Here is a 20,388-nt window from a genome sequence, read left to right on the forward strand (position 1 = left end):
GTGTGAGTACATATATGCACGTGTGTATAGGTGTGAGTGCATATGTGCACATGTGTATATAGGTGTGAGTACACATGTACACATGTGTGTAGGTGTAAGTGTGCAGGTGTGTGGAGGTGTGAGTGCATATGTACACAAGTGTGTGCAGGTATGAGTGTATTTATGCACACGTGTGTGCAGATGTGAGTCCATGTGTGCACATGTGTGTGCAAGTGTGAGTGCACTTGTGCAAGTGTGTGTGCAGGTGTGAGTGCATATGTGTCCATGTGTGTGAAGGTGCCACAGAGTTCTTGGAGCTAGGGTGTCCAATATGGGTGCTAGGATTTGAACTCTGATCCTCATGATTGAGCAGCCGGTATTCTTAACCATTGAACTATTTCTTCAGCCTAAGAGCCATCATTAGCTCTTGACAGTCTTACTTCTCTTTGGTAAGAACATCCTGATGTTGAATGGTTAAAACACATGCAACTTCTACATAGGTCAGTTGTGAGCACCATTTAGAACCTTGAGTTATATCTAGTCCACTGGGGGGGGGAGTATCTGTAATCCCAGCATGTGCAAGGTCCTCCTCAGCTATAACATGCATGTGAGGCAAGCCTGGGTTACAAAGGACTCTGTCTCAAAAGCAAACAACAAACAAATAAAAAGATATCACAGTCAGCCAGCAGCAGACAAAAGAAGTTGGGGTCCCCAGTAGTTCTTTGCTATTGTACCCAAGAGGCCTTCTGTGTGGAGGACAGTGGTGTCGCTGGTGAAGGCAGACACCAATGGCCTCTCTCTTCACTCAGAAGGCATCTGCTGCAGGCACCCCACACATGTGCCCCACCTGCGGTAGCACACCCTACCCTCCCCAGGCTATGGTTTGCCAGCTCTGGAAGTCAACATTTGAAGCCTCTGCCAAGTTTCCAAAAAGTCCCATCTGGCCCCTCTCACCATCCCAGGCCCGTGTCCCACTTTGTCACCAGCCCCTCGGTCCCTCAGTCCCCATCAGATTTCCTCATGTTTTCTGAACAATCTCCCCACCTCCCCTTTCCCATCCCCCACCCCTCATGACCCAGCTTGATGCTGAGTGCAATGCAGAACATCTGTAGTCCCAGCACTCAGGGAGCTGAGACAGGAGGATGGCAAGTTCCAAGTCCACCTGGGCCACGTAGTAAAGAGCCTGTGTGGTGGACGGTTTTGTTTTGATGCAGCCCATGGCCTGAGAAGGGAGTCTCCTGGAAGGGTCGTCTGTATCAGATGGGCATGTCCGTGGAGGACTGTCTTGATTTCCCTAATTGATGTGTGAAGACCATCATGAAAGAGGGCAGCGCCCTGGCCTTAGTTCAGAGAGTCACGGAATGGAAGACACATGTGCATGCACTTCTCTCTGCTCTTAGTTATGAACGTGACATGAATGGTTGCCGTCATTTTGCTATGATGGACTGAAACTACAACCTCTAAACCCTTTTCCCACTAAAATTTTGTCAGGGTATTTTATCACAGCCACAGAAATGAAACTAGGTCACTCTGTCTCAAGACAATCAGCTTATGGTTTGACATTCATTTTCTCCAGGAAGTCTGCTTTCTCCTGCCTCTGACTGGTTATTCTCTGGGAGCTCACTGAGCACCTATCTCTGGGTGATAGATGGTCCACAGAACAGCTAGCAGCAGCGAAGGTTCTGGTCCCCGGGAGACAGAAGCAATCAGGGTGGTGTGTGAGTGGATGCATTGTGCCCACAGCACAGGCCACAGCTACCTGAGGAAAGGTGTCCTCTCGAGTCACCTGGGCCACGAGCATCATCCCTCCATAAGTCATGGATGCAGCAGAGGACATTGGCAGTCTCTCTGCACCATCCCATGTCCTGTCGTCTCCACAGCCTGCCAGCACTGCTGTATGTCATATTCAAGTACCGATGCCAGCGTTTGCCCCGATGGGTGCAAATCTTGAAGGTCCTGGGCATGTGAACCCTACCTTTCAGGTGTCAGCCACCTTACCCATTGTCATAACGTCTGGACTCTGTTGGGCTCTGTGCAGAAGATGTCCCATCTGCTGACGTGAAAGGAGCCTCGTTTATACTCAAACCGACTCTCCCCTTCCCCCTTGCAGGTTAGAATTGGAAGCTGGCACCTTGAAGGGCTGGTAGCTGGTAGAGGGCAGCTGGGCTCTACTCAGTGTTGAGGTGGCCTGTACCCCAGCACTGCACGTGGAGGTGGCACTCAGGACAGGAGAAGGCAGAAGACAGAGAGATGATCCCGGTTCTTCACTGCCTTGAGGCCAGGCTCACAGACCATTAGGGCCAGGGCAGGCAGCCAAGAGAGGGGATGTCCTCACTTGGGGTGGTGGCTAGTCTACTTTGTACTTAAACTAGGGTGCTTCCTGGAGTGCCTTTAAATAAGGTTTTCACTCATAATTCAGCCCCTGTTGACAAAGGCCCGAGAGAGCTTAAGACAAAAATTTTAAACTATTCTAAATTTTTCATCTACTTATTATTGTTTGTATGGGTATTCTGTCTCCGTGTATGTGTATACCATACGCATGCCCGGTGCCCACAGGGTACGGAGTCTCCAGATCTCCTGAGACTGGAGTTACAGACATTGTGAGCTTCCTTGTGGGTGCTGAGAGTAGAACTCAGGTCCTCTGGAAGAGCAGCCAGTGCTCTTGACTGCTGAGCCGTCTCTCCAGACCCTCACCCAAAATAATGTAATAATGTACCTCAAGAATCTCTCTCTCTCTCTCTCTCTCTCTCTCTCTCTCTCTCTCTCTTGCTCACACACACACACACACTGACATACATATACTCTCACACACATATACACACACACACACACACACACACACACACACATATATATATATATATATATATATATATATATATATATATACATACATACATAGATTCTTTTTTTCTGTACTCATATGGAAGTTTCTAGAAGAAATGAATCCATATTTTATAAAACCTAGAGTGGATGTGCTAGAGCAATGTATTATTTGAAGCTGTCCACGTGTGGACAAAAAACAGAGGAAATGACACAAGACAGCGTCAGGTCTGTAGCTCAAAGCCTGTGGGATTTCCAGGTGCTATCTGGCCCCTTTCCCTGCTCCCTGGAGGTGGGAGTCAGGAGCAGAGACATCAGGACACCTAGTGATGCAGGACAGAGGTAAGTGGGAAGGAAGCGTATTGATGTGGAGTGTCCGGCTGCCCGGGTTTAGCCTCTGCTTACCTGCGCATCTCTGTGTAGTGACTCTTCCTTCCCTTGTCAAGTCCCTCTGCTCCAGGACAAGCCGGTGACCACAGTGAATACTCACCTTTGGCTGTCTGGTGCCAGGGTGTTGGGGACAAGGCCTCTCATTGGCCCTGACTTTCCCCATAAGACAAGCACGCTGACAAGCTGATAGCTAGGCAGCGGGTAGCTGACGAACATGAAGCAAGAGAAAGTCATTTCAGGAGAACAAAAACTACACTTCTCTCAAACTTGACCTTGAGTGGGGAACAAGCCAAAGTTAGAGGGGGAAAAAGAGAAATGTCGATATTTCCTTCATATTTGAATTTGTGGTTTCTAATTTATGTGCTGAACTCCAGGAACAGACAGACATATCTTCTTGCACAGCTCTCCGGTTACTCCCCCCGAGCATCTGCATCCTGTTCTGAAGGGCGCCATATATCACAGGGTCCTGAGACGGGAGCACGGGAGTGCAGGACCTTGGCTGCGCTGGTACCCATGCAGGCTTTACTGATACATCTGTACACCCTCAGACCATACTGGGGCTCAGTCTATACTCAGTGTCCCCCAAGGATAGAAAGGATGGGAAAAAATATCCAGGCAAGAAATATAAATATATTATAAACATATATATATATATTTACAATATAGATAAATATAAATAATTATAAATATAAATATATTTGCACTATAGTTATACTCTCTTGTGATCTGGATTGTTAGATTTTGTTTACTTTTTAAAATTTTATGCTATGTGTATAAATGTTTTGCCAGTATGTACATACGTGCTCCGTGTGCATGACTGGCACCTGGGAAAATCAGGAAAGGGTGTCAGATTCCTTGGAACTGGGGTTACAGACATTAGTGAGGCAGCACATGGGTGCTAGGAACATAACTTCGGTCTCTGGAAGAGCAACAAGTGTTCCTGACTGCTGAGCCATCTCTCCAGCCTATGGTCCACACTTGTTCAGATAGTAAGTCTACCAGGGTGTAAACATGTATTCTCACATAAAGTAGAATGTAGGCCCCAAGAAGAAGAGGCTACCCTACTTGTACATGGGGAATAACTACCCTATAATGTTGGACCTATAATGTTGGACATGGAGAAAGATTTTTATCACAACAGTGGTCCCAAGGAAACTTTTGTTTTGCCAGCTTGGAAACTGGTTTAGTCTGCAGTGGGAAGTCCAAGGAGTTTTGTATGGGGATTCAGGCCTTAGCATTTAAACTTTGGGAAGGGTTCAGTGGATATAGCATGCAAGAAGCCCTGGGTTTAAGGCCATGTAACATAAAGCCAGATATGTGGTGGCACATGCCTATAATCCCAGCACTTGGGACTCACAGAAGGAGATCAGGAGTTCAAGTCAAGCATAAGCTATAAAGCAAGATCGAGAACAGCCTGGGCTATGTGATATCCTGTCTTCAAAACACAAAAGTAATAACCAAAAAAAGGTGAATAAATGAATGAATGAATGAATGAATGAATGAGTGTATGAGGCATAACTAAACGCTTAAGATAGCTGGATAGGGCTTGTTCAGGTTATGTTGCACTGCTAAAACCATCACACTTCAGCCTTTTGGCTAAGATCAAGTCTAAAAACATCTAAACCCTGAGAAGATCCTACCAGGCCTGTGGCCCTCTAGAGAATGCCAAATACTCTCCCCCATGAATTCTGGGTAGGAAACCACAGTGCTGACATTTTCTTTGGATGTCATTCCTTTGAGTCAGAAAACTAGGAACTGGGTGAGAGTCTCTTCCTGGACCCCTACCCACATAGTGATACACCAGCTTGGGCCTCTCTCCATGGCTCTGGAGACATCTGCCCACACAGATGTACCTCTGAAGTGTGGAATAGCATTTCCTTGGGAAAGAATTCCAATCTGTCTATAGAACTGTATTTCAAGATTTTCTTGGAATGTAGTGAAAAAAAAATCTGTGTTTCTGCCATGGGAATGCCCAGCTGAAGTCTTCATGGGTCCAGTTACAGGATGGTGTGTGTATGGCTGACCTGACTGCATATTTGGTAGGCTACTTAACTTTACTGCATATATGAGCCCAGAAAGGGGCCATCCTCTATCAAATCCCCAGTCCCCTCCCAAGACAACCTCCTTACCACCATGGGGAATGGACCACTGGTTTAAGAAACAAAGCAGCCTCCAATCTTAGAAATGTTTGTGGCCTTAGCCAAATTTTACAATCTTTGGGCTTTCTGCTCTGCACACCTCACAAACTGACATGATGGCTTACCCCTCTAATCCCAGCACTCAGAGGCAAAGGTAGGTGGGTGTCTGTGAGATCAAGGACAATCTGATCTACGTGAGACAGCCATGACTGTGTAGAGGGAACCTGTTCCCCAAAAAAAACTAAAAACCAGAAACAAGCAAAGAAATTAAAAACTATTGGGTCCCTTTTTTCTCACTTTTCAGTAGCAAATTTTTGTTCACTCTGCTGAAAAGGAGAAATGCATCTTTGAGAACAGACAGGAAACTATCCCCACCAGAGTTATCCCATCCTATAAAACACACCTGTGGTGGGAAAGAGAATCTCATCCATGGAGAGGGCAGAGTACCATCCGCCTGCGTCTCCAGCTGGGCCATGGCTCTAACCCCTGACCTAACTCCATCTCAGTTCCCGTGTGTGAGAGTGTCTAGTTCAGCTGCATCTGTTTACCTCTTTGTCTTTGTTAGCTTGCTCTGTCAGGCTACTCCAGAAGCTCACTCGGGAAGTGCCGAGTGCCTATTTCCATGAGCCTTGCTGTCTATCCACATCTTACCCACCTGTCAGGCAAGATGCGCTCACTGGGGTGACAGTGGGTGACAGTCGTGGGCAGAACCAACTGCTTTCTGATCAGATTTGAGGCCGGTTCCATTGGAGAATCAAACACTTGGTACTGTAAACCTGGTAAAAAGCCTGTGTCTGAGGAGATCATAGGCCCTGGTGGGAAAGCTGCTGGTGTACTTTGTTAAATGGACATGTGCCTGCCAAACTGCCTTCTGCATTCTGTGTTTCTGCCTAGAGATTAGTGCTGCTCACAGCTATGCCAGGGAATCTTTTTGCAGTGGGCAGCAGTTACTGCAGACACTCTCGGTGTGCTGAGAGTGTTGACTGTCCAGTCCTGCCTGGGATGTCTGTATCACACAACCCCTACCCAAGGCTCCTGAAATGTCACAGAAAGAGAGAAGAAAGACCGTAGATCTGGAGGAAGGGTGCAGTGTGGTGGGCTGGTCTCCACGGCCACTTCACTTTGGACTTTCAGCAGCTGAGATGAACTTCAGGAGAGAGGACCCCTCAACATTCCCTTGAGTATGGGAGGGAGTCTCATGAAACACACCCCTCCCCTAGGCGTCAGTGGCAGTTAATCATTGCTTGGGGAAAGGGACCCATCTTCTTTAGTGGTGTCCACGCTCCTGTAAATAACCCTTTGTTCATGTCAAGTAAGCAGCCCTAATTAAATTTATTGGGTCACATACTGACAGAAAAGACAGGAGAGAAGAAGGGGGCAGGTTGGGGGGGGAGAATGAATCGACTGCAGTGGGTGGGGACAATAGAGGGCTATGGGGTGAAAATGACCAAAGTATATTATGTACAAGGACAAAAAGTATCAACATGAAACCTATTATTATGAATAACTCATACATGTTTAAAAATTTTAAATGTTAAAACTTCCGGGCATGGTATTGTGTGTCTGTAATTCTAGCACCCAGAAGGTTGAGACAGGATTGTAAGTTCTAGGCCAGCCTGGACTAAATAATGAGACTTTGTTTCAAAAAAAAATTAAAAGCCATTCTCAGGGCATGGTCAATCTGAATGAACTCCCCTCTGCCTCCCACCACGAGTTCCACGTGTGTCCATCTCAAGTCAGCAGTGGAGTCGAGGCTTTGGTGAACTGAGTCAAACAGGAATTAAACACATACAGTGTCTTTTCAAATGCTTGTCTGACCAGCAGAAACTTTCGGTAACTCAAATCTGGTAGAGATTCTAATGCTTGCAACAGATGTGGCGTTTTATTGGTAACATTTTGTTTTACAAGTTCAAATTTACAATATTTGTGTATTTGGATGAATGTGAAGCCAAGGGAAAGTTCCAGATAACCAGACAAGGTGCTCTTTGGTTAAAAGGATCCAGATGTTTGACATGGGAGGAGAGAGAAGCTTCTGTACTGAAGCGGGACCACAGACAATATCTAGTGGTAGTTTATATTCCTGTCCACAAATATGAAAGTCAGACATGAACCACCAAAAGTTTCAGTAAGTAACGTTTACCATATAAAACGGTGATTTGACATGTCACGAGCTGTTTCCACACAGCTGGCTCTCCTGGCATGCCAAAGCTATGCTCGAAGGATTTTATATGAATGGATAAAAGTGAGTTTGAACCTTTAAAAGATCAATGCAAGACACACATGCTTCCTGAACATGGGTGTATTTGCCACTAAATGGAAACTTGCTTGCAGAAAGTCTGGAAGAGGTTTGAGCACTCCCTGGGCAAGAACAGGGAATAAGATGTGAGCCTCACCTCACACGGCGTTAACAGTTAAGCTGCTAAGTGTGGCCAGGTGGCCTCTAATCCCAGCACCAGCAGAGACAGGCAGATTTCCGAGATCAAGATCAGCCTGACCCACAGAGTGAGATGCAGGACTGCTAGGGCTAGACAGAGAAACAAAACTAAGATGCTGAGTGTTGCAGTTCATGCTTGTAATTCTAGCACTGAAGATTCCAGCTGAGGCAGGAGGATTGCCATGAGTTTGTGGTCAACCTGGGCTGCTTACGGAGAGTAATTTCCTCTTTGCTAACAAATAAACAAACAAAAAACAAGCCAACAGGATAGGAGTAAAGCCAAGTTCATATGCTGCTCTTGCAGAGGACCAGTGTTCAGCTCCCAGCATGCACATGGCTGACATACCACCCACAATTCTGGGGGGTCGGATGCCCTCTTCTGGAATGTACATGCTATACTCATTTAAAGTGTATAATTCAGCGTCATTAAATATACATCTAGGTTGTTGTACCACCTTTACCATAATCCACTGTCAAACCTTTATCATAACAAACAGAAGTTAAGCCCTAGACTGTGTGACCTTCCTGCCTCAGCCTCCCAAGAGCTGGGATTAAAGGCATACAATAGCTATGCTTGATAATCTTGAACAGTATGTATGAATTGTATGTAATAGTGGGTTCCGTTGTGACATTTGCTGAACCATTTCCAGTATCTATGAGTATCTGTTCTAGATACCTCAGGCAAATGGCAGCATGGAGGTCTTGCTTATTTCACTTAACATAAAGTCCTTGTCTTGGTTTGCTTTCTATTGCTGTGATCAAACACTCTCAAAAGCTACTTGGGGGAGAAAGAAAGGGTTTCTTTGTCATAGGTCACAGTCCACCATCGAGAGAAGTCAAGGGAAGAACCTAGAATTGGAGCAGAGGAGCACTGCTTACTGGCGTGCTCCCCTGGCTTTCTCAGCTACCCTTCTTACACAGCCCAGGCCCATATGCTTAGGGATGACACCGCCCACAGTGGGCCGGGCCCTTCTACCTCTATGGCAATCAAGAAAATGCCCCATAGACATGTCCATAGGCCAAACTGATGAGTGTGAGTCTTCAGCTGAGGTTTTCTTTCCCCAGGTGTACCAAGCTTCCAAGATCAGCCATCACTGTCATGGTTCATCTCCCTATGGTGGTTCTGTGGTATATCAGAACTCTGTCATTTTTTAGGCTGAGTAAGATGCTGTCGTTTATTCGTTGGTGGGTGTCTGAGCTGTCCCTACTCCTGACTATTGTGAATATTTCTGTGAGCACTGGTGTGCACCGCTGAGCTCCAGCTTTGACCTCACCTAGGAGTAAACCGCGGGGTCTGGAGGGAGTCCTATGCATGGGGAAGGGGGGTGGTTTTGTTTTTGTTGCTGTTTGTTTTGTTTTGTTTTGTTTTGTTTTTCGAGGAATCTCTGCTTGTTTCCCACAATGACAGCTCCACTTGACTTTCCTGACAACGGTGTCAGGGAGTTCTGGTTCCTGCACATTCCACCCACACCCATTGTTTCCTTCTGGGAGTTAGGTGTATGGTTTTGATAGCAGCCTTCATGCAGGTGTGAAGTCGAGGTTTGGGTGGGAATTTGAGGCCTCTAAAGCGCGTTCACAGCATGCTAATTGCTTTAGAGTTCTGAGATCCCAGTCTGTAGGCCCAGCCTAGTATCTGTAACTCTATAGTGCTGAGGTTGGTGCTGGAGCAGTGCCTTCTTGATTCCATTCTAAGAACTAAGCAAGGTGATTGATTTCAAATGGAGGCAAGAGCAAGGGGGAAGCAGATACCTGTGTGATGCAGGAAGTCAGACCTGGTGGAAAGCAGCCTTCCTCTCCCTAGGACAGGATGCTGTCACCAGAGGAACCATCCTCCTGTCCTCTTCCTCTGCCCACTCCACCCTGCTTTCTGCCTGCTCTCCACCCCTCTCCCCTTCTCTCCCTCTCCGCTCCCTCTTTCCACCCCCCTACCTCTCCAATACAGTGGTAGGAACCATCTTCGTTCAATATGTTCTACATCCATAGGTGTTTGTGATCTGCTGGATTTCTCTCACATTTAAAGACAACTGGTGGCCAGGATTTAATGTGCTGGCACGGGCCTTGAATCCCAGCACTACAGAGGCAGAGCCAGGTGGATCTCTGTGAGTTCAAAGCCAGCCAGGACTACACAGTGAGACCTGTCTCAAAACAAAACAAAAACAGTGGAAGCCATCATGGCTCCTGGTGGATTCTGGGAACTCCTGTAGGGACAGAACATCATACATTGGCCTGGAACTGCACTCAAAACCTGCAGCTGTGAGAGGCTGTGGCGCTGCTCAGGGTAGTGCTTGCCAAACCTCCAGCTCACTCTCTCCAGATCCAAGGGGCAGCTAACGTTGTCTCATTGCTCCCCAGGAGGGAGGCTATACCTCCTGTACCTACAAAGGAAGATGATGATCCTCAGCATAGGAATGGGGGTGACCGCCTCCTCACTGGAGGGAGGATGACCGCCTCCTCACTGGAGGGAGGATGACCGCCTCCTCACTGGAGGGAGGATGACCGCCTCCTCACTGGAGGGAGGATGACCGCCTCCTCACTGGAGGGAGGATGACCGCCTCCTCACTGGAGGGAGGATGGCCGCCTTCTCACTGGAGGGAGGGTAGCTGTCTTCTCTTAAGAAGGAGGATGTCATTGGAAAGATGGTGACTGGAATGTCTTCTCATAGGGAGGAGGGTGATCATCTTCCCATTGGGAGGAGGGTGATTCATGTCCCATCCCAGGAAGATCTCTGGATCTGCCCTTCATGAATTTGCATAGAGATACGTGAGGTTATACACATACATGTCCTTAATGTGTTTTAATTTTTACATGCATGGCACCTTGTCCTGCTACTCGTCTTCTCCCACTTAACTTTAGCACACAGAAATCTACTTTGTTCTATTTATTTTTAAATTAGATTTTATTTTATGTGTATGGGTATTTTGCCTGTATATATGTGTACATGCACACCTGTGTGCCTGGTGCCACAGAGGCCAGAAGAGCGTGTTGGATCCCCTGGAGCTGGAGTTGTGAACTTCTGAGAGCTGCCATGTGAGTTCTGAGAGTTGAGCCTGAATCCTCTGGAAGAGCATCCAGTGTTCTTAACTGCAAAGCCACCACCAGGCCTCTGTATTTCATTCATTTTAAAGATTTAATTTTATTTTTATTTATGGGCTGGGGGCCTGCATGTGTGATGCCATATGTGCCAATGTCCTCAGAGACCAGGGAGGACATCAGGTCCCCAGAGCCTGGGTTACAGGAGCCTGTGAGCTGCTGGCAAGGGTGCTGGGGACTGAGCCTGGGTCTTCTGTAAGAGCAGCAACATTCTTAATTGCCCAATACATTTGCCTCATTCATTTTAAGGGTTGAATATTACCCCATCAGGTGTATACTCCATTGCCATGTATTTTAACTAGTTTGTCAAAAAAAAAGCCATACTCTCCTAGTAATGGAGGACATAGCTATCTTTCTGTCTCCATGCATTCTCAGGCAATATTGTCCTACAAAGTGAAAATCACCTAGCAGTTACAGAAGGAAAGATTGCCTCTTCCTGACCACAGAAAGCTGTCTCTTTGTCTCTGGCTGTCTCTGCTGGAACCTTGCTTGTGCCCAGCTGAAGGGCCTGGGCATCCCAGGTACCTCTCTCTCACTGTGTTTCAGCAGAGGTACAAGTTGACTCTTACCAAGCAAAGCGCTTGCTCCCCACTTTTTCACAATGGTCCTGGGTCTGGCAGGGGCACACCATCTCCATCTCCTGAGTGAGCCTTCAACCCAGCAGTTGGCTACTTGGGAAGCTACACATTATCTTTCCATATACTTCCCACAGGAGCATCTGGGCAGGGTCATTAACAGCCAGCACTTCCCGGAGAACAGTTTCAACGGTTACTAATAGTGTGCGCAGACTGTTGAGTTGGGACACAGCCATGTGCCAGGCACACTCTTCATAATCCTTGCCAGGTTTCTCTGAGCAGTCAACCTACAGCAAGTGGATATCAAGTAGATTACAACTGAACCTATTCTAGACCTTCTGGTTGGGAGAAATCACTTCAATATGAGGCTATCGGCCCAAACACACCATCTGATTTTAAGACTAGAACGAGCTTTGAGGGCAATCTCTTTCCACACAGATGTTGCATTCCGTCCTGCTGATAACTGAGGACGGTCACCTCACATCTTCGTGTGGTTCCTACTTCTGAATCTACACAGCTTCCTGAAGTAATAAAAAAAAATTACCACATGTGAGAGCAAAGGAAGGAACACATGGGCTCCAGATGTGCACCATGTCCGGGAGGATGCTCCCAGATGAGAGGAAACAGACACAATGAGAGGATCTTGAGATATGGAAAAGAAGCTAAAATTAGTTTGCATCGCTGTAGCCTGCACAGCAGGGGGGAGTGTTTTTAAATCACTAATTCTAATTAATAGTGATTGTGGAAATTATGTTCTGGACTACTAAGAAATCTATATGTGGCTGGCAATAAGAGATTGAGATTTGGTGAATGTTTAGTATGGACTCAGGTGGAGCCCTCAGCGAGATGGCAAACAGAGCTGGCCATCACATGCTAAAGGGGTACCCTGCCGTGCCTGCTCATGCATGAATACAAACCACAAACAATTCTTGTTGGAGGTCCAGCCTGGACCCCTTTACCAAGCCTTAGTGTCTCCCCACTGGGCGCAGAGGGTCCTCTCAAAGTGTCTTCTGGTGTCTCTACGTCGACACAAGTTTTGGCTCTCTTCTTCTCTCATCTGTACCCCATCACCGAGTCTAATTTATCTAGAAAAATACTGCTGGAAACAGATAAAAAAGAATCACATGAACCCCTGGTTATCTCCTATCTAAGGGCACCGTGAGTTGCCTGGCTGCTGTAGACTGTATATGAGTCTCTAGAAAGTGTTCTCTTCTAGAACCTATGAAGAAGCCAGTGTAGCCATGGCCACAGAAGGGCCAGAAGAGGGAGCCAGAGGTGGGAATGGTGGAGTCTGAAGTATACGACCTGGATTTGGTTGCTTGTTTTGCTACTGTTTCCATGTGTGCATCTGGATGCCTTGCTTAAGACCAGGTTGTGAACACTTCCTAAAGAGCCAGCCTGACTCATGAACAGCACATGTTTTATACCCTGCTCTTCAGACCAGTTCAAGGGCTTGTCTGGCAACACAACCTCCAAAGAAGATTGACCATAGAGTTGAAGGTGTCCAGCATCATAAAGGCTAAAATATACATGTTTACAAACCTCTCACAAGTAAATTGGATAGTTTAAAAATCAGAAGAATGTTCTTAAGCAGTTTAGGGCTAACTTGCTCAGTGTTACCAAGAAAGCCATGTCCCTACCCCAACCCTGTAACTAGTGCCCCCATGACCTTCAGTGGATGTTTCAGCAAGTATTTCCCCTATGTTGCTGTGTGCCTTGGGATTCAGCTGCTTGGGGTTTTTCTCCCGGGGAGAGTTTCTTCACAGAATGCAGCAACTGACACTGGGAGGTGGAGTGAACTCCAGGTACAAGGGCTTCTGTCCCCTCCAAGCCTGTCTGTCAAAGAGAAGCAGACCCAGGAGGTGGCCACAAGCCCTGCCCTCCTAACTGTCCCTGGAGTTTACAGTCTGGTCCATTTCAGTTTCTCATGTATCACCTTTCTAGGGGCTGCATGGCCCAGCAATCTGGACAAGAGCCAAGAAACCAAAGATTGTTGAAGCCTCAGTCTCTACTCTCCCACTGATGCCAGCGACCACCCAGCCCAGCCAAGCCATATGGCCTCCTGCTTGTCTGACGTATGAGGTGGGTAGCAAGCTTTTCACCCAGAAGAGGACTCCGAGGGATTAATTATTTAAAAGCCATAAATATGTATCATTATAATTCTTATTTCAGTTTCTACTCAAAGCTAAAGTGGCCAAAAGGATAGAAAACTGAGAGCCAAGGTACCTCTGAAGGCAGCTGCCTCTGCCTTTCTGGTGTTTCCAGTCTGATGGGAGACTGTCTCCAAAGTTGTGTGTTTGTTTTACGAAGGGCACATTTGAGGATGAGGACAAGCTGAACCCTGGATGAAACTGGATTCTAGCTGTTTCCATGCCTTGCCCTATGGGCATCTCCAGTGAGGCCCAGGGAATGTGTTCCGGCAACAGGGGATGATACATGTAGTTTGGGGTTTAACAGGTGATTTAGAGGACCGGGAAGCTGAGTTAGGGTTCGTAAGGTATCCGTCTAAAAGCATTCCCTTGTGGATGTTTTTAGGGAGCAAGAATTTTCTGTGTGTGAGGACAAATTAAACAGAGACTTCCCTTCCCTCCACTCCCTCATGAGGGCCCTCAAGAGATGCTTATCTGTGATTCCTCTTTACTCTGAGGCTAAAAACTACTCCCCTGAGGCTCACTCCAGCATCCCCATGGTCACCATGATCCATCTGTGTATCCTTCTCCCAATTCTACTCAAAACAGACAAATGGTCTCCTTCACTTTATAGTCCCAAGGTACATTCCGTCAGCATGGCTTTCTGGGGAGGGGCAAGGAGGCTGACATCTGGAAGTGCCCAACCTGTACAGGTGGGAAGTTGTTCCCATCTTAGCAGAAGAAACCCCTCCTGCTTAGTCATGGAGAATCAGGACAGGAACAGTGAATACAGCACCGTGCCTAGGGCCAGGTTGAGGCAGGACAATACTGTGACATTGTTTAAACCGGTGGTTTTAAAATATTTGTTCAGTATTTACTTAGATGAAAGGCCCAGTTCTCTAAATAAACAAATGTAGGGCTTAGCAGGAGGAAAGGCCCCAGGGCAGGTAGCTTTGTCCTCCCCTCACCCCCAGTCTCCAGAGAATACAGCTCTGGCAAGGATCTGTACCACCTCTCAGCAAAACAAAAGCCACACAACTAATGTCACCACCCACCTGCAGACAAGGCTTGCTTTGGAGCAGACCCAGCAAAGGTCTAACCCCCCAACTCCAGATGCTTTCAAATGCTACACTCCTTCCTGGCCCCTCCGAATCCCAAAGAGGTCACTACAGGACTAAACTAACCCATCTCCTCTTGTTGCTGGTTTAGACCCCTCAGCTGGCCCAGTCTGCCTGAAAGATGTGGCTTCTTTTCCAGGGCCCTGGGAGGCCTGTACGCCAGGCTGTTCTTGTTGGGGAAGGCTCTGTGGTGGCCCGACTCTCAGCGGATCTCTTGGAAGCTCCACAGCACATCTGATGGGACATGACCTAAAAAGTGTGTGGGCGTTAGGAAGGACGCTTGTTGCTCTTTGGGTCTCAATGGCTCTGTCCTGGCTTCTTCCTTTGACGCCGCCTTAGATCTTCCCAGTCACCCCTTCAGCCTTCACAATGCTACTCTTGATACGAAAGCTACCCCCCTTCATTTCCCCACAGCTTGCTGAACTTTGTCCTTGGCTTCTTCTATCATATCCATGAAGGAAATTTGAACTACATGGACGCTGGCTTTTTGACATGTAGTGATATACTCTTCCTTTGCCTCTATGGGGCAAGAACTAGCACTGGACTGCCTTTAGCTCAAAGCTGACCCTTAGAACATGTCACAAGGAATCAGAAAGAAAGGCTAGAGTGGATTATGGAGTGTATTCACAGAAACTTTGGGATTCTTGATGACTCCGGCTGAGAGCTCCAAAGTAGACAAGAAAAGCTGCTTCCAGCTCTCACTGCCTGAGAACACTTAGTGTGAGGTGTGTACATATATACGTGTGTGTGTGTGCGTGTGTGTGTCTGTGTGTGCATCTGTGTCTGTATCTCTGTGTGTGTTTATTTCTATGTATATGTGTAAATCATATATAACTTTTAAGAAAAACATTTCTGAAGCCAAAGTCATCATAATGAGTCACCACTGTGCAGGATGGAATTCACTAGGAACCAGGTACACCCATTTATAGTTAGGAATACCGTGGTTGCTAACATGTTCCCTCTCATGAAGCAGGGCCTGGCCAACAGTAGATTCTTTTCCTCCTATTTTGCTTCTATGTCAAAATTAAAAACTTGGGCAGCTGTCCTGGGCTCTCTCCCTGGAAGCCTTGAGCCTAACACACAGCTGTCTCCCTGGCATTGGAGGGCAGAGACCAATAGATCAATGAAGCCCATTGGGCAGCTAGCCTGGCAGAATAGATGGGCTTCCAGTTCAGCGAGAGACCCTGCCTCAAAAACTAAGAAAGACTCCTGACCAGAGGTCTCCATGTACACACTCATATGAATACACACATACACCAACATCCATATGTACACACCCATATATATGCCACACACACAAAGAAGAGAGATCTTGTTACAATATTTTATCAGTATCAATGATTATAACTTAGCATGTTGGAAGCCATTTTTCTTTGAAGAGCTGAGCAAAATATGTATTTGTTCCATTATTTAAACAAACAAAAACACACAGAAATATAATTTTGTTTTTGTTAAGATTTATTTTATTATTAATTTATGTGGGGGGATATGTGCATGCATGTGTGTGTGTGTGTGTGTGTATGTGTGTGTGTGTGTGTGTGTGTGTGTGTGTGCAGATACTGGCAGAGACCAGAAGAGGGCACCAGATCCCCCGGAGCTAGAGGGGATGCAGGACTCAGATGCTGGGAGCTGAACTCAGGTTCTCTCTAAGGACAGCAAGCACTCCTAACCCACTGAGGCACGCCTAACTGTAGTTTTATATTGGGGTGTGTGTGTACTTGCATGAGTATGTGTACCTGTATGTATGAATGTGTGTGAATGTGTGTGAGACTATAAGTATGTGAGTGTGTATGGTGTGTGTGAGTGTCTGTGGATGTGCATCTGTGTGTGTGAAAGTGTTTTGTGTGAGAGTGTGTTTTGTGAGTGTGTTTTGTACTTGTGAGTATGTGTGTGAGTGTGTGTGTGAGTCTATAAGTGTGTGTGTATGGTATGTGTGAGTGTGTGTGGATGTGTATCTGTGAGTGTGTGTGAAAGTGTGTTTTGAGTGAGAGTGTTCTGTGTGTGTGTTTTGTGTTTGTGATTATGTGTGTGTGTGAATGTGTGTGTGAGTGTGTATGATATGTATGAGTGTGTATGGTATGTGTGAGTGTGAGACAGTCTGTGTGTAAGTGTGTGTGTGTGTGTGTGTGTGTTGGGCATAAAATCAGGGCTACTCAGAGGCTAAGCAGAGTATCTCCTAGTCCCCAATTTCTTCTCATTAGATTTAGCATTGCTTTGCTCATTTGCTATGGACGTTTTAAGTGCTTCCTCTCGACCTTTGCCCCAGCCCAGAGGAGCTAACTAGAGCTGAGCTGTGACTCTAAGCCTGCCTCCAGAAGTTTCCAGGTTTTCATTTTGGCCTAAAGCCTATATCGTTCAGCCAAGGGAGCTATACATACCTGACAGAAGAAATCTAGGTCTTGAGTCCTGGGAGAGCCAATACTCAGACTTAACACCGGGCTGGGGGTTAACTTTAAACTACCAGGTTCCCTTTTCCACTCAGCTTGTACTGATAAATCATGAATAGTCTGTGCAGGGTAGGCAGAACGGACCAGAAGACACCACGTTTTCATTTAGTATTACTTTGTGTTCTGTTCAGTCATCAGCCTTTCTGGTCAGTGGTCCAGATCCCTCTGCACAGCCGTCTCAGACCTGTCGGTTATTCTATGAAACTTAAGTGCTATGTCTACTCGGGAGTGCGGATAAAAGGAAAGGGCGTTCTCTATCCAGACCAACAGCCTTTCGATTCACTTCCTGAATAAGTTTATGCCTAGTAAGATATTTCGGATAGGCCGTAGAAAAGCAACGTGCCACGGCGCCTCAAATTATGAAGCTTTAAAGTCTTTTGTCTTTAAAATGGGGCAACAGTGTAGTTGCAGAACTTGGCTTTCTGAGTGCCTCTTCTGAAAAAGCGGATCACAGCGCCACCCAGTGGACATCAGTGGTTTAACGTTGGCGACAAAGAGGCAGGAAAAGCCACGTTTAAATGGTTTAATTCACCATTCCTTCCATTCATTTTCCCTGTTGTTAGTGGGTTTTTTTTTTATTGTGGCATATCCGTAACAGATGGCATGTCACAGTTTAAGTTATTTTCTTTATTGACGACCCTTCATCCAACTGACGCCTCCGTTTCACCAAGTTCAAGTTTACTACACTTCGTGGGTTCCGTTCACTCATTTTTCAGGGACAGTTACTGAATATCCACTCGGTGCCCAGAGCTTATTGATGTATTGTGTGTTATTCATTGCATATGTCTCTGTTCAATCGCATTCAAGCTCTTGACTGTGGTGCACAACACAGCCTTTAGTTTGTGATCCATCGGTGTTTGCACATTTACACATCTATCGATTTGGGGCTTTGTTTGGCCTTAAGGCCCCTATCCTTTGGCTGGGGGAGTGTTACTCACCCGACAAGGAAAACCTAGGCAGCGATCCTTACCCTTGACTGCATATGAGTGTCACCCATAGAGGTTCCTAAATAATCATTCCCAGAACACACTTCCCAGAGATCTGACATCTAGTCTAGGAGTGAGGCCCATGCATTCCAAAGAACCTACTGTGTGCTGGTGTGACCTTTCTCTTTCCTTATGGTCAGATTCATGCCAGGCGTATAGATGACGGTCCAGTGATTAGGCATTTCTGTTAAATATTTAGTGGGAAACATGATTTCAAATTTCAGCGGTGCACACCTATAACCGCAGCAGAAGGTGGACACAGGAAGTTTAGGAATTGAAGAGTCTGCCTCCTAAGTGCATCGTGAGCTTGAAGCCAGCCTGGGCTATTTGAATCCTTGTCTCAAAATGAAACAGTAGACAACTTTTATTTCTTATGAATAAAGATTTATGGACACAAAACCTACTGTGTGTGTGTGTGTGTGTGTGTGTGTGTGCATGGGAGTGTGCATGAGTGTGGATGTGTGTGTGTGCATGTGCATGCGCGTGTGAGTATGTGTGCATGTGCATCAATGTGCATGTGTGTGAATGTGTGTGTGTGTGTGTGTGTGTGTGAGAGAGAGAGAGAGAGAGAGAGAGAGAGAGAGAGAGTGGGAGCTAGAGGACCATCTTGGGTGTCATTCCTCAGGGGTCATCAGCCTTTTTTGAAAATGATTTTTACTAATTCTTTGGTAACTTCATACAAAATATTTTGTACGTGTTTCTCTTCCTCTCCTCTCCTCTCCTCTCCCCTCCCCTCCCCTCCCCTCCCCTCCTCTCCTCTCCTCTCCTCTCCTCTCCTCTTCTCTCCTCTCTTCTGTGAGACAGGGTCTCCCACTGACCTGGCAAGCTGCTAGGCTTCAGTGAGCTAGCTACAAGCACACAGCATCACAATCGACTTTCTATATGGTCTTAGCAATCTAACTCAGGGACCTTGCACTCTCAAGAAACTACCTGCTAAAACAGCAAGAGACAAACTGAAGCCATGATCATCAAGGGAGTCAGCTCCTAAATGCACAGTCATATATGGTTGCTTCTAGAAATCTGAGCCATGCAGTATCACTGGAAATGAACACAATAAGAACGTGAAAGCTCTAGGACTCACAAGGTACCCCAGCAATACAGCGCAACATGCACAACTCTGTAAACCAGGAGATCTGGGATAGCATCTCCTTGGAATCCTCCTCTTGGCTGGATGAACTCTGCCCTCTCTGGGACTGAGACCAGCACTGCAGAGTTGGTCTGGCTGTGCCTTGCCTTCAGGTAGTGCTGTCAGGTGATGAGATTCCATGTCAGATCACTCCAGGCAGAGAACAGGGTTTCACTAGTGCCAGTGTGAGAAGGAAGGTCCCCATCCCCTTCAGGGCTTCTACCTCTTGCTAATTTTGCCATCTTGGGCAGGCCTGAGCTCATCAAGTCTCTTGTTGCCCAAATTCTTATTCGAAGCCAGGACAGAAACAGCAATGATAACACAGAACACACAACCAATATGTAGGAATTACCACTACTCACGGCAGGTTCTTCTGACTGCTTTTAGTATATTGTAGTGGTTTTTTAAAGAAAGGTTTTGATGCAGCCCATGTCATGTGGTCTTTACAAACTTGAGAGCAAAGCACAGGCTTGAAGACCATGTTCCAATAACAGCAGCTGGTCCTATCAGGTTCTTTGGATCAGATAAACAAATGGACTTTAATGGGGATCAAACCCAGGACTTTGTACATGCAAGGCAACCATTGTACTGCTGAGCTAAAGCCCCCAGCCCTGAACAAATAGCATCCTGCTGCTATCTGCTTCTCTCACACAGTTAAGTACGGGGAATAAATATTTAGGGGATTCAGCAATTCACTATAGGAGACTAATTGCCTTAGGAAGAATGGAAAGAAGAAAGAAGGAAAGAAAATAAGAAGGAAGGAAGGAAGGAGGGGAGGGAGGGAAGAAGAAAGGAAGAAAGGAAAGAAGGAAAGAAGGAAGGAAGGCCAGCATAAAGCATAGCCCAATGGTAGAGTGTTTGTTTCACTTGCATAAGGCCCTGAATTCAATTCCCAGCTCCATAAACAAATAAATAAATAAATATGCTGAGCTGACTGTGCAATCTGCACAAACTCTCACATCTGATCTATAACCCAGACACAATTGTACATGCCTGTAATCCCAGGAGGTACAGGCAGGAGGGCCAGAAGTTCAAGGTTGTCCTCAGCTACATAATGAATTTGAGGTTCTCGTGTGCTACATTGAGGGCATGTCACAGTGAATGAATGCATGGATAGATGGATGGATGGATGGATGGATGGATGGATGGGTGG

General features: G+C 46.5%; 1 protein-coding gene across 1 annotated transcript in view; it reads left to right on the plus strand.

Moving 5' to 3' along the window:
* Cldn14 (claudin 14) overlaps positions 1-20,388 on the plus strand; it is an 80,733-nt gene that overhangs the window by 43,273 nt on the left and 17,072 nt on the right. Inside the window, exon 2 of the mRNA XM_028752520.1 lies at positions 13,374-13,511. The gene's annotated coding sequence lies outside the window, so the exon portion shown is untranslated. The remainder of the gene's footprint in view (positions 1-13,373; positions 13,512-20,388) is intronic.

Source organism: Grammomys surdaster, unplaced genomic scaffold (assembly GCF_004785775.1).
Source record: "Grammomys surdaster isolate TR1022 unplaced genomic scaffold, NIH_TR_1.0 125925, whole genome shotgun sequence".
Lineage (NCBI taxonomy): Eukaryota > Metazoa > Chordata > Mammalia > Rodentia > Muridae > Grammomys > Grammomys surdaster.